The sequence below is a fragment of the Mustela lutreola genome, chromosome 2, assembly GCF_030435805.1.
Source record: "Mustela lutreola isolate mMusLut2 chromosome 2, mMusLut2.pri, whole genome shotgun sequence".
Lineage (NCBI taxonomy): Eukaryota > Metazoa > Chordata > Mammalia > Carnivora > Mustelidae > Mustela > Mustela lutreola.
Window position 1 is genome coordinate 107,768,456 of NC_081291.1, and position 13,641 is coordinate 107,782,096.

Genomic DNA, 13,641 nt, shown 5'->3' on the forward strand with positions numbered 1-13,641 from the left:
ATCAGAGCCATTTGGCAGTGTCTAGCCAAATTGAGGATGACATAAGCTCTGATCCAGTAACTGCATCCTCTGGTAAATACTTTACAAACACTCCACACGTGGACACAAGAAGACATGTGCAAAAATCTTCGTTGCGTTGCTGTCTAAAAGACTGAAAAACTATAAACAACCTAAATAAATATCCATTGGCAGAAAAACTGATTTTAAAATTGGAGTATGTGCGCGCATGCACACACACACACACTGGAATACTATGCAACAGTAAAAGTGAACTAGAGTGACATGTTTCACCATATATAATATGGTTATCTATCTATGTTATATGTAAATATATATAACATGTATATATTTATATATATAAACAAAAATATGCAGAAGCATAAAAGCAAAAAGGAAAATGTGGAATGATACAATAGAATATATAAAATGACATTATTTTGGAATACACACACGTCATCAAAGTAGAATGAAACTCAGAATTATAAATGTCAAATTCAAGGTCTTAGTTACCTCCTGAGATAGAAGGAGTGAGTTGCAGTTGGGTCGGGAAACACCAGTGGCTTTCACTGCATTGGTAATTGTATTAATTTCCTGTGCCTGCTGTAAGAAATTATCACAAATTTGGTGGCTTCAAACAACCAACATTTATTTTCTCACAGTTCTGTAGGCCTAATGTCCAAAGTCAAGGTCAGAATGAGAGTACAGGCAGGGCCATGCTCCTTCTGGAGCCCCTAAGGGAGAGTCTCTTCTTTACCTTTTCCAGCTTCTGGTGGCTGCTGGCATTCCTCAGTTTGTGGTCCTACCTCTCCCACCTTCAAATCTCTTCCTATTCTGTCTTCACAGGGCCTTCGTGTGTGTGTGTGTGTGTGTGTGTGTGTGTGTGTGTATGAGATCTCCTTCTACCACCTTCCTTATAAGGATACTTGTGATGATATTTAGAACCCATCTGGACAGTCCAGGATAATCTCATCTCAAGGCCCTTAATTTAATCACATCAGCAAAGACGCTTTTTCCAAATTTAACATTTACATGTTTTAGAGATTAAGGCCTGATATCTTTGGGAGGGAGGGAATTTTTAGTCTACCATAGTAATGTTTGATTTCTTTTTTATTTTTTTAATATTTTATTTATTTGACACACACACATACACACATAGAGGACAAGCAGGGGAAGCTACAGGCCAGGGAGAGAGGGAGAAGCAAGCTCCTCGCTAAGCAAGGAGCCAGACGCAGGGCTTGGTTCCAGGACCCCAGGATCATGACCTGAGCTGAAGGCAGATGCTTAATGGACTGAGCCACCCAGGTGCCGCATAATGTCCTGTTTCTTAGGCTGAATGGTGGGAAATAGTAGACATAAACTCACGAACTCTACCTTGCGTTGCAGCTCTGTGTGTATGTTACGTCAGACACACTGTGAACCAGTCATGACAAGAAAGGTCTCCAGGAGTCTGAAGAGCAAGGTAAATGAGAGTAACCCAGGGGGCAGGTCAGAGAACTCCGAGTTATGTTCCAAGAGTAGAGTGTATGAAACATTCAGAAATGGGGTAATTCTGGGTAAGTCACTTATAAACAGACTCTTGTCATTTTTAGAATTTTTTGCGAGTCCCTTTTAAGATGTTTAATTATCATATTTAAAGAGTGGCCCCTCCTCCAAAACTTGAGAGAACTGAAGACCAAAAACAAACAAACAAAAACCTTCCAAAACTGAGTGGTGGATTGGATGTTCACTTCTGGCAGTCAAATTTCAAGCACTGAGGACAGGTCAGGGGGGAAAATTCCAGCCATATTACATAGGCAGCCTCCAGCTTCACCTGCTTCTCATCCAGGCCGTTGGCTGCCAACCGCTCCCAGGTCAAACAGGAAGCCGATGCTCTGAGTCAGCTCTATTCCCAGGAGATGACAAACTGGGCTCAGGAGCTCCTTGGCCCGCTAGCGTGAGCAGAGCTGGAAGCAGCAGCAGGTGGGCACTCTTTCCTCAGCACGGTTCAGCTATGACTAAGCAGGTGTTTGTTCTTTGCCTGCAGCCTGGTGGGAGCAGAACTGATTAAACCAAGTACCCCAGAGTTAGAGGACTCCCTGCATCCTGTCCCCAGACGAGGGAGCAGCGGGTGTGAAAATTAGTACCAGGAAACCTCATTTAGAGCGGAGCTGAAGGTCAGCAGGGGGAGCTCTGGAGCCCCACCAGTCCGCCTCGGACCCAACAGGAAGAGCCAGACCTTGCACGTGGATACTATCTTACTAAGCCAGCAAAAAGAAGGAAGTTTTTACTCCTCCCCTGGCAACAGCCCAGCCAATGAAAGACCGGCATAACTCAGCCAATGAAAAGCCACTCTTCTACGAATTCCCAGTTTATTCCAATGGACTTTTGATTTATAACAGCCCCACCCCAACTTCCTTATTTCCTCTATAAAAGAGTATTCCTCCTTTGTTCACAGGACTTGTCTATAGTTTTGCAGTAGGTGGCTTGTTCTGGATTGTGATTCTCTGTCATTTCCAAATAAATCCACTTTTGTTGGTAAAATTACTGGCAGTTTTATTTTTAAGGTTCACATTGGTCATGGCCAGAACCAACCCTATCGGAGGATGCCAAGGAAATCTAAAACATTGAGGCTGACTTCTGTGTTATTCTGCCTGAGGGCATTCTGTTCATTTTGTACAAAGTGTTACTGTGCACGGGAAACAGTCTAGATGGGTCATTTTTGCACTTATGGATTACTAATGTGAATAACCTCTCTGCTTTTTCAGGCTGAGAGGTTCAAGTTTGACATTTCATTTGTCAAGTCTCAGCTCAGATGGCATCTCTAGAAACATCTACATGCAAGTGATTGGCTCGATGATCTTAATCCTAGAACCCCTTTTCTTTCTTAACCTCTTTTTTACTCTCTGTGATTATCTTATATACTTACTTGCTTATGTAGTTATTGTCCACCTTTCCCACTAGAATGTAGGATTTCTGAAGTCAGGATCCTCGCTTTTCTACTTATATCTTGTATCCTCAGAGGTTAGCATAGTCCCTGACATATTAGACAATAAATGTTTACTGAATGAATGAGTGAGTGAATGAACAAATGAATGGATGAATGCAGAGGCTGAATCAATGCCCCAGAACTCAAAAAGAATCAGTCATGGAAATGAGAACAGAACCCAAATTAATGTAAATATCCCATATTCATGTGCTTCAACATATTCAGCACAGATTGTGTCCCAATTTACTATTTCTGCTTTGTTCCCACATATACCTCTGTGTGCATATTCATAGATACACATCTGCACGTTTGTCTCCCAGACGGAGAAACTGAAACTCAGCAAAGTGAAATGATTTGAATAAAAGTATGGGGCTAGTTATGGTTGACTTGGACCCTATTTCCTATCAGAGAAGTAATTTACTCATAGTATGATTTGGGATTTTTGCCTCATTTTGCTCCTTCCCCCACAAATAAAACAACAAAACACCTCCTATGAGAAAAGGGTACCACAGAGACATGGTCTAAAGTCAGGGTTACATTCAGGAAGTCAATAATCACTACACAGGAGGTTATATACAAAGCATGGTTATCAAGAAAGCAACTTTGGTGGGACACCTGAGTGGCTCCGTCAATTAAATGTCTGCCTTTGGCTCAGGTCGTGATCCCAGGGTTCTGGGATTGAGTCCCACATTGGGCTCCTTGCTCAACAGGGAGCCTGCTTCTCCCTCTGCCTGCTGCTCCGCCTGCTTGTGTTCTTTCTCTTTCTCTCCAATAAATAAATAAAATATTTTTAAAAAGGAAAGCAACTTTGGCTAGGCTTGTTGATACTCGATGTCATTAGAGATTAGTGAGAGGAGGACTCCCCAGGGCCACTAGGTATACAAGATGACCATCATGGAAGTCTTGGACTCAGATGCTGGTTATTTTTAGCCTTAGGGATATTGTTTCACATAGTTAAGAGGCAATTCTACTAGGAAGCAAGGCAATGATTTCATGAGAGCCTCCCAACATTTGGGTCTGTCTAGTCAAGGACAGAACAGGAACCATGAAAATAGGAGCTTCTAATACCCTCTTCCTCTCTTCCCATGAGACTAGGCTGCCTCCTTTTGACTTGAAGGACAAAAACTGATTGCATGTACTTGATACACTGACTGAGAAACATTGGTAATTTTTAAATTAGCCTGAATATTTTATTTGTGTCCAGTTCTCATTTTCCATTTGTATGTTATTGAAAATGCACCCCAATTCATTCATTCATCCTTTCTTCTTGCTCCTTGAAAATGTTGGCCATTCCTAAATTTGTTTTGAATTATAATAGAAAAGTTATCTCTCATTGAAAGGAGAAGGCATTTCAAACAATTTCAACAAACAAATTTCCAACAAACAAAACCCTGAGGTGCCATATCTTCCCATAAGTAAGTTTACCGCTAACCAACAGCAAAAGAATTACCACAGTAAGGGTATATTCTTTACCAAAGGATAGCCTATGTCTGAGATCTTTCTTAGGTCCCAAAGAAACCTCATAATTAACCGATAATATTCATTGTAGTTAATAATATTGTAGCAACCACTTCTATCACCATCTTAAAGAAAGGCATTACTTTTAAAGCCCAAAGAGTAACCAATAGGTGGTTTCCTAAGAGATTATTTTTAATACAGAATGATGATACCCTAAGTGTTAAACACAAATCTCAAAAAAAAAAAAATCACAAAGCAAAACGATTTAAAACTAAGCATAATTCTTATTTCAGAATAACAAAATAAACTATTTAGGTGGTAGAACAAATTTCTAAAAACAGAATCCACAGAACATGCCAGAAAACATCACCTGAAGCCACCAGATTTAATACTGGACAAGAAATAGTACGGTAGTTTTCCACCCAAGGGACAAAGATTGGCAACCTGGGCAATGTTTTCAGTTACCTGCTCTGAGGACTGGTTTGATTCATTATTTGAATCATGCGTAAGAACTCCAGTGGCTCACATATTAGCTGTGGCGGGAAGGCAGTTATTCTTCTTCTTAGAATTACCGCTTCCAAAGATAAATCCAATGTGTCCACCCTAAATAATAAACCTAAATTATCTCCTTGACTCTTTGCTGTTGGTGGGCTGGCATACCTCTCCTACTAGATGGTGAGGGCCTGCAGGGCAAGAACTCTGTCATTCACGTTTGTATCCCTCACTTCTAGTGCAGAGAAATGAAGTTAACACATGACAAGGTGTGGAGCCTGGCTCGAAAGTCGACCCTTTTTTGAGTACCTTTGTCTTTTATCTGTTCTATTCTTTGTTCCTTTATTTTTGGCACTTTAAAGACTTTTTAAAATACTTGGATCAAAGGCAACTCAAACTTTGTATTTCAAATTAGCTCATAACATATTTGCAACATCTTATGATTGATGGTATTGCTATTTCCCTTATAGCTGTTATTTTTCTTTTGTTTACTATGAATCAAGATCTCAAAATCACCATAAAATATACTGAATTCTGAAATATTAGTTGTAAGTGCTATTTTTACAAAATATTGTGGGGGACAGAAAGCAAGTTCTCTCAAGCCTTTATACCTGGGACCCACCCACAAGCAACAGTCTTCGGAGTCTCCATATCTCAATGTCTCATCCACAACAATGCTTCCAGATGTCTGCTAATTGCTCCATCTCAGGCTTTACGGCTCAACCTCCACCACAGGTAACCACAAACACTACCTCTTTGAAGGGGAGTGCCCTAGAGCCACATTTAATGTCTGTGGGAAGCCAGCAATTCCATCCAGAAAAAGCAAACTGAATTGCAAAAATAAAATTTCATTAAAAAAATAATAAATTAAAATTTCAACACGAGAAAACAAAATAAAAATGCCAAAAATTAGGAGGGAAAAAGGAAAGGCTACCCCCACAAATACTAAAAAGGGGCAGTATGTTAGGCACACTGCTTTTAGGAGAACTGACCTGAGTTTACTTGAGTTGCCCAGAGTCTAGAGGGAGAGATAAACAAAAAAATCAATCATCGCATCGCAACGTAGGATTCAGAGACCACATAGAATAAGGACCCTGTAATCGAGGTTAGAATGGGGCATTATGGGAGCACAGAGGAGGATCACTTGACCCTGGCCTGAAAGAGTCAAAGAAGGTTTCACTCAGGAGCAAATCCTGAGTTTCATTCAGGACAAACCAGCGCAAGCCCAAACTAGAAGAAGGAAGAGGTGGCATCCCAGGCAGAGGAAAGACTCACACAAGAGAACTCACTTCATTCAGTATCGTTTGGGGGCTGGTGGCTGTGGAGGAGCCATGGTCAAGGGTCCGCTCCCCATGAAAACCATGACAGAGTATGAGTCGCAATGCTACTGTTGAGGGGAGTGATCTAGGAAGTAATTTAACTTGCATTTAAAAAAATAAAATCAGAATAGCTACTTGTTAATTTGCAGTGAAAATGAGGGGAGGAAATGAATCAAAGTTCTTGATGCAACGTGAAGATTGCCAAGAGCTTATGAGATTGCCCCGACTGAGAGGAGCAGACAGGGATGCAAAGTAGCTCAGGAGGGAGATTTTACCTGCAGGCTGGGGTAGAGGAGTGATGAGGAAGGAAGCAGCCTGGAGAGTCAAGGGAAAGCCCCACCGCTTCTGGGCCCTGGGCTCCATGGCACACATTGAACATCTAGCTGTGATTTGTAAGAGCTGAATGGGAGAGAAAAACCAGAATTCTGTCATGGTGAGGAAGGTAGACAACTTTCTGGGAAGTCATTTGGGGTCCCAGGAGGGCTGATACTCAGTGGGTATGTACCAGCACAACAGGACCAGGATAAGCCACTCTTCTGAGTTTCCAGAGTGTTCCCCATAACCTGACCACCCTGGTACAAACCACCACCCCCTCAGTGAGCCCACAAACTAAAGGGGTAGGTAGCACTTGGTACAGCAGAAGCCTTGAATTATATGAACCCACACCTGCATGGTGGCCACTTTCCTCTCTGCTTGGTTGGGGCCAGCCCGCACCATTTTGGTTATCAAATACTCTGATTATTACCCACAGTATAAGCAGATTGTGAAGAATGGAGGCTGGGTTGCCCAGAAGAAAGAGTTGAGGAGAAGCAACACTGAGATGCTTGAAGATGACAGTGGGGAAAGAGGCTGCATATCCAGGGTGACAGGACTGGGAGACCTGGTGAGCAGAGCTGGCCTTGGCTGTGAGAGAGCTAGCCACTATGCCCTTTGAACTCTCTGAGAGCTGGCTGAGCTGGGAGAGAAGCACTGCTAGCCTAATTGGCTCCTAGTTGACTTCTCAAGAAGGAAAAGCCTGCCCAGGTCCCAGAGTCTGGCAAAACTGAAAGCAGAGTTTAGTGCCTGCGGAGGGGGAGGAGGTAATATTTATGCTAAATTCTGCTTAGGGTTATTTTAGCATTGACCTAATTTCATTATGTCCTAATCCTTCAAGTGTATTCTCACACTTAGGTATGTTAATTTGCTTAACCAGAGGATTTTATTCCTACCCATTCCATACAAATTTACTTTGTTTCTATTTCCTCTTACATAGAGAGACAAAAGATGAAACAAAAGTAGCTAACATTTTTGTGCATTTGCTTCAACTCTAAAAAAGTTGTAGGGGCAGGGGCACCTGGATGGCTCAGTGGGTTAAAGCCTCTGCCTTTGGCTCAGGTCATGTTCCCAGAGTCCTGGGATTGAGCCCCACATCAGGCTCTCTGCTTAGCAGGGAGCCTGCTTCCTCCTCTCTTTCTCTCTTCCTGCCTCTCTGCCTACTTGTAATCTCTGTCTGGCAAATAAATAATAAAATCTTAAAAAAAAAAAAAAAAAACCCTAGGGACAAAACTAGTTTTCACTTTGGTTTCCTTTTTCATTCAGTTTCATTCAAGATGCTGGCTAGAAAACCCCATATGAGAAACAGTGAGAAGCAAATTCTTTTGCACCCTAGCATGTTCTGGATAAGACATATTTAAAAAGGTTATTGGAAAACCTTCATCATTTCCTGCTTTATGTTTCATAGATGAGAATGTTTGCACAAAAACCACCAACCCACGTGGCTTCTGCTGCTGGTTTCCCCAATGTGAGCTTCTCCCCACAGCGTCCCTTGTTTTGCTTTCTCTTGACTTTTCTATCTATGGTGGAGAGAGCTAGACACCAGGTGCTCTTGTGAGAACTCTGTGTGTCCTTACTGAGGGTTTTTCCCCCACCTGCATTGGCCCCAGGAGAGCACAGAGGGTCTGGAATCCTATGCAGAGCACATGCCTGAAGGACATGGTACAATACCTGAAGGACACATTATAGGAAGATACACCCTCACAAACACAGACACTTTATTCTTATGGAACATAGGACCAAAACTTGGAGAGACCTAATTAAAGGTAGATGTGCATTTAAACAAAGTAGGTGTTCGGTGTGCATGTGGGCATGCACACACATGTGCGAGTGTGTTTCTCATTGCTTTAATTTCCTTTCCTGCGTTATAGCTGTTCGTACCACAACTGGCCCATGTTTTTAAGGGCACCGTCATTTGGATGGGAGAATTTCAGAGCTGTTTGTTCACTGCTTTGATCAACATTTGCTCAGGGCTTCTTATGGACAGACACCACGTTCATTGAGCTGTGCTGCTGGCGAGTGAAGGGAGAAACCCACCTGCCCTCAAGAGACCACCATGCGACAGACAGACACTTGGAAATTTTTGACCCTATAAGATAGAGGAATGCAAACTGTTCCCAGGGATCTTGGTGGAGGCAAAGACTAACTCTACCTAAGTGGAGTGGGGAAGGAGGTGGCCTTTGAGCTGGGGTAATGCCAGGGCAAGAAAGGAGGGTGGCATTTTGCAGATTGGGAAAGGCATGAAAAAGTGAAGGCACATGGGGCGCTCTGGCATCCTGAGAAGGGTAGTGTGATTGGTGTGAAGAACACAGGGAGAAAGAAAGGGGATGTGAAAAGAGAAACAGATGGGGCCAGATTGTGAAGGCCCAAGGAATTTGAACTTTATCTTATGCAAAGAGCAGTCTCTGAAGACTGAGCTCCTTGAGCAAAGGACGGAAGCAGAGAAAGGTCTACTGGCTCTGTGCTCCACGCCACAGCTGCCAAAGCAAAATTTAATTTATAAATTCAGACTCAAGATGTAACCCAATTTTTGTTCTAGCAGGAGAGCAGAGTGAAGATGAGCAGACATCAAGGAAAAGGGAGATTGGCCCCTAGACCAATCTGGAGACAGCAACAACAATCAGATACAAATAAGAAGATTACATAGTTGAGCAATTTCAAAGTAGAACAAATGTAAGTGAGCATAAACATAGTTATTAAAGGAAAAAGCCTTCCTAGTGTAAACAATGACTATACAGTCTTCAAAGTACATTTCAGGTTTTCCAGGAAGTGTTTGTACAAACATTGCATGTATTCTGAATCAAAATCTGTACTCCTGATTCCATTATGAGTCCACAGAATATTAAAACGCAATAGAGTCTGGCAATATTAGCATAATGAAATTACAGTGTATGGCAATGTTGCTTACTTCTTGCAATAATTTACAAACCAAACCAGTTGATATGTATGAAAAATTTAAAGTCACAAAAAACTGAGTGATTTCTGGCAGGCACAAGATAAATTGGTGGCTTAGCCAAGAAAATAATTCATATTTCCTACTTACTGTTCCAAGCCCTTCATACTAAAGATTTTGAAAAAGGAAGTGCTTCCTGAGATTCCCTCAATTTAACTAGTTCTTAAAGGGTCAGGAAACATTTGGAAACTAATGAAATCTTTGTATACCTGACAGGTCTGTCTATGTTCTGTGAGTTTTCTCAGATAAGTATTTTGGCACACTGGGGGCTTTTGTGGTAAGGTTAAGAAAACTGTTGGGGGATATCTTTGAAGAGAACAGTGTTGCAAATCAAAGTCTTTTTTTGTTGTTGTTGTTTTTTAAAGCAGAAAATGATTCATCTTTGTCCTTGGCTTTCTCTCTTTTTGAATACTTTTTGTATTTGGTTTAAATAATCTTGCCCCTGCTACCATGAATTTCTACCACGTGTACTGCAAAATCTGTGATTTTCTTGTCTTGTAGGGCAAATACTTGAAACTGGAACTAATGATGTGCTATTCTTGGCAGGGAAAGAACTGCTGCTGACTAGTGGTCATTAAGTCACAACCTTTGGGTACTGTTCCAGAGGTTGGAAGGCAGGTACTATCATTTCTCTGTTCAGTGAACCCTGGTTGATGACTTAGGCAGGCTTGGTAGAGCCAGCTACTGAAGCCCTTGCTAGGTTTGAACTTCTCTTCTTGGGGAAAAACCAAGTGGTATTGGCCTGTTAGCCAATCTCAATGAGCAGAGAGCCAAGTGGCTCAGCCACATAAGGGGGTACCTTAAAAGGATCTGCTGTCCTCCTCTCTATATGTAGCATTGAATCAGCAACCATATGCAGTTTTCAAAAAGAAAGCAGGAATAATTGTGAGAAAGTCCTTAAATATGATTATATTTTTAAATATACAATTCGCCTTGAGCTTAATAGCTACCTCCAGAAACTTGGATCCACAATGGAAGATTCCATTTACAATCCATCTCTTGGTGGCCAAACCCTCAACATTCAGGAAATAATACCAATACAGCCAAATTTAGTGTTTGGGCTGTTTTGTCCAGATGACTTCCTATAAGAGTGGATCTCAGCAAGGTGTAGAAGGAGAGCTCTATTTAGAAGCATTTGGAAAACTTCTTTGGGCCACGCTGAGGAATCAAGTGGTTCAATTATTCTAAAATATAAGGAAAATCTACACTGGCACTCACACTCTTATAAACTAGCATCTTATTATGATTTTTTTGAATATTAAGAAAGTCCTCTTTGCATTCACTTTTAGTGGGTTTGGGGGTGAAAGAAATAATACATGAGGCGGAGTTTGAATTTGGATGAGGGAAACATTTTTTCAAGGTTCTTCAGAGAACTCTTCATTACTTCCTGTTCCAACGTATTTTATTTTATTAACTGTAATAAAACACATTAGGTCATACTCTGGAAGGCCTTTTCATTAAAGGGTCTCAAAGCAAGACAGTGCTTAATTAGGGGCCCAGTCACAGGTTCAGGGAGGTGACTGTGAGCCCAAGCAGGAACAAAGCAAATCTGTCCAATAATTTAGAATATGATGGGAAGTTTTTTGTATTCCCTTGAAAACAGGATTAGCTCTGCTGATCTGGGCTCCTGCTGACAGAGCAAGAGTGGCAACGCAGGTGTGAGAAAATGTGGTGTCAAGGACTCAGGAAGGGAGGTGGCCATCCTGCTTCCCCTTTAATGAGAACCTTCTCTCTGCCCCAGGGGCGGGGCAGGGCTGTCTGGGTATGAGGTCAGATCTAATGGTGGTGAAGGAGGAGGGCAGCTGGGAACCTGTGGCTTGGAACAGAAGTGGGGCCTGGAGAGGAAGGTGCCAAGAATGACTGTGGAGCTCACACCTGGGGAAATCCCTGGGGAACACAGGGGACCCTAAAGGCAAAGCTGTTGCCTTTCTGCCCTTCCTGCTCACTTCCCCTCTGTTATCTTCATTCAGCAGTCATTCCTTTACTGTTCCATGCTAGGATCTCAACGACATGCAGGGGTGGGGGTAGGGGGAGGCAGACAATAGAAGCAGAATAATTTTCAGGAACCCTGAAGTCATTTCTGAGGAGCATAGTTCTAAGGACATGAACTGTGTTGCTCCTTAAAGCGCAGAGCCTGTGTTAAGGGAGATGAGATGTGGGGCCCAGAGATAGGAGATGAGAGAGCTGGCTGCCATTGGGTTAAGGTAGAGTGCAGCCCTTATCCCCTGACACATTCTCTCACCTCACTTCCTACCCCAGGAACTCATGTCAGCTCAACCGGAGGAAGAACTTTCTGAGTCAAAATTGTCCAAAGATAAACTGAGCTGTGTAGGGTGGTGGCAAGCTCCTGGCCACTGGGGTTATTGGAGGAGAGGCTGGCTAGCTACTGGTGGGACTGACAAGATTGCTTACAGATCTGTGATCTATGAATCCCCCAAAGGGCTGATCTCCTGGAGATGGAAGTTCTGGGTAAACTAGTCTGCTCTGCTCTAGCTGGTCATGAAGATGACGAGGCCTGATCTGGAAAGGGTGCTACGATAAAGCCTGGTGAGGAGAGAGTTGGGAACTGGGGGAAGGAGTAGGCAGGAGAGGGGTGTACAGGGCTGCCATAACAAAGCACCACAAACTGGGTACCTTTAAACTACTTAGAAATTTAAAGTCTCACAGTTCTGAAGCTTGAAGTCCAAAATCAAGGTGTCAGCAGGGCTGGTTCCTTCTGAAAGCCCTAAAGGAGAATCTGCTCCATCTTTCTCCCAGCTTTGGATAACCCCTGCTTTTCCCTGGCTTATGGATGCATCACTCCAATCTTCTCTCATCTCATGGTGCCCTCCTTGTCTGAACACGACCAGCTTCTTAGAGAGACAAGAGTCATACTGGAGTCACACCGCCCCCAACTCCAGGATGACCTTGTATTATTTAACTAATTAGATCTGCACTTACCCTATTTCCAAATAAGTTTACACTTGGAGGTACTTCAACTTATCTTATTTTTAGGGGGGATACAATTTAATCCATAAGGGGGAGCAACTTGCTTAATTTCTGAGACCTCATCTTTTCCCATCTGTACAAACTCTTGGCAGTGGGCCTGCATGGAGAGAGGCTGGAGGGCTGGAAGAGACGCCATGCCCTCTGCTAGCTTGACTTTATATACAGCATGATTCTGAGATTGTTCCTAGGGCTTCAAATTTCTGCCCTTCCCTGTACTTCACAACATCCACTGCACTCCACAACATGGACACCCACTTTTCCTGATACCCTAGAGGCTCAAACTCTCTCCTCTCATCAAAGTTCTCTCTGGGATCTCTCCCTCACACCTAGGCACAGAATAACGCAGACTTGGGGAAGGTGTGTGTGTGTGTGGTTTTTGGTTTTTGTTTTTCTCTTTGGGATTCTTCTTACAACTACCTAAACAGCAGCACCCAAGGTTTCTGGCCTATTTCATCCAGTGTTGGACAACTTAAGTGAATTTCCTGGATTTTTTTTTGGGAAACAGATTATAAATCACAATTCTAGAAATTTATGCCAGCAATTCCCTTCATAGGATTACAAACACATAGGGAGATCGTGGTAAAATGGGGAAAGACAAGACTCAGAGACACCAGAGGTCAGAAGCCCCAAGTTCTATGACCACACACTATGGAAGTGTGATAGTGGTGGTCTGTACTTTAGAGGTTCTCTGTACTTTAGCTACTCCCCTGGTAAAATAAGTTAGACTATTTCAGTTAGACTACTTCTATGATTTCATAAAAGTCAGTATTCTGTGATTTCATAATAGGTCTCTAAGAGCCATTCTAATGTTGATATTCCATGAATTTATAAAAGCTAAAACTTTTTATGCGGTTAAATGGAAGGAAAGAGGTGACATATATCATTTCTCTGAAAATCAGCCAACATCTTTGTGGAATGATGTCACCGTGAGCCTCAGTTTTCCGATCTATAAAACACAAAAATAACAATATAGACCTTATGAGGTGGTGGGAGGGTGGATGGGTGCCTGGAGAGATCTGTAACTTTACACGGAGGCAAACCAGGAACCTTCCCGGACGTTCCCTGAAACAGCTCCCGGACTCTGCGTCTGAGCCTGGGTAGGGAGGGGCCTGCTGACTGAAGGGCCGGGAGGGGGCGGGGCGAGGAGGTTGGCT

The 13,641-nt window shown here is 42.6% G+C and overlaps 1 long non-coding RNA gene across 1 annotated transcript; it reads right to left on the minus strand.

Moving 5' to 3' along the window:
• Positions 1-1,100: 1,100 nt before the first annotated feature.
• LOC131824698 (uncharacterized) lies at positions 1,101-13,606 on the minus strand. The gene is made up of 3 exons (XR_009350933.1): positions 13,463-13,606; positions 6,510-6,633; positions 1,101-2,024 (listed from the first exon to the last, which is right to left on the minus strand). It is a non-coding gene; the product is annotated as an uncharacterized LOC131824698 (long non-coding RNA).
• Between the last annotated feature and the right edge of the window lie 35 nt (positions 13,607-13,641).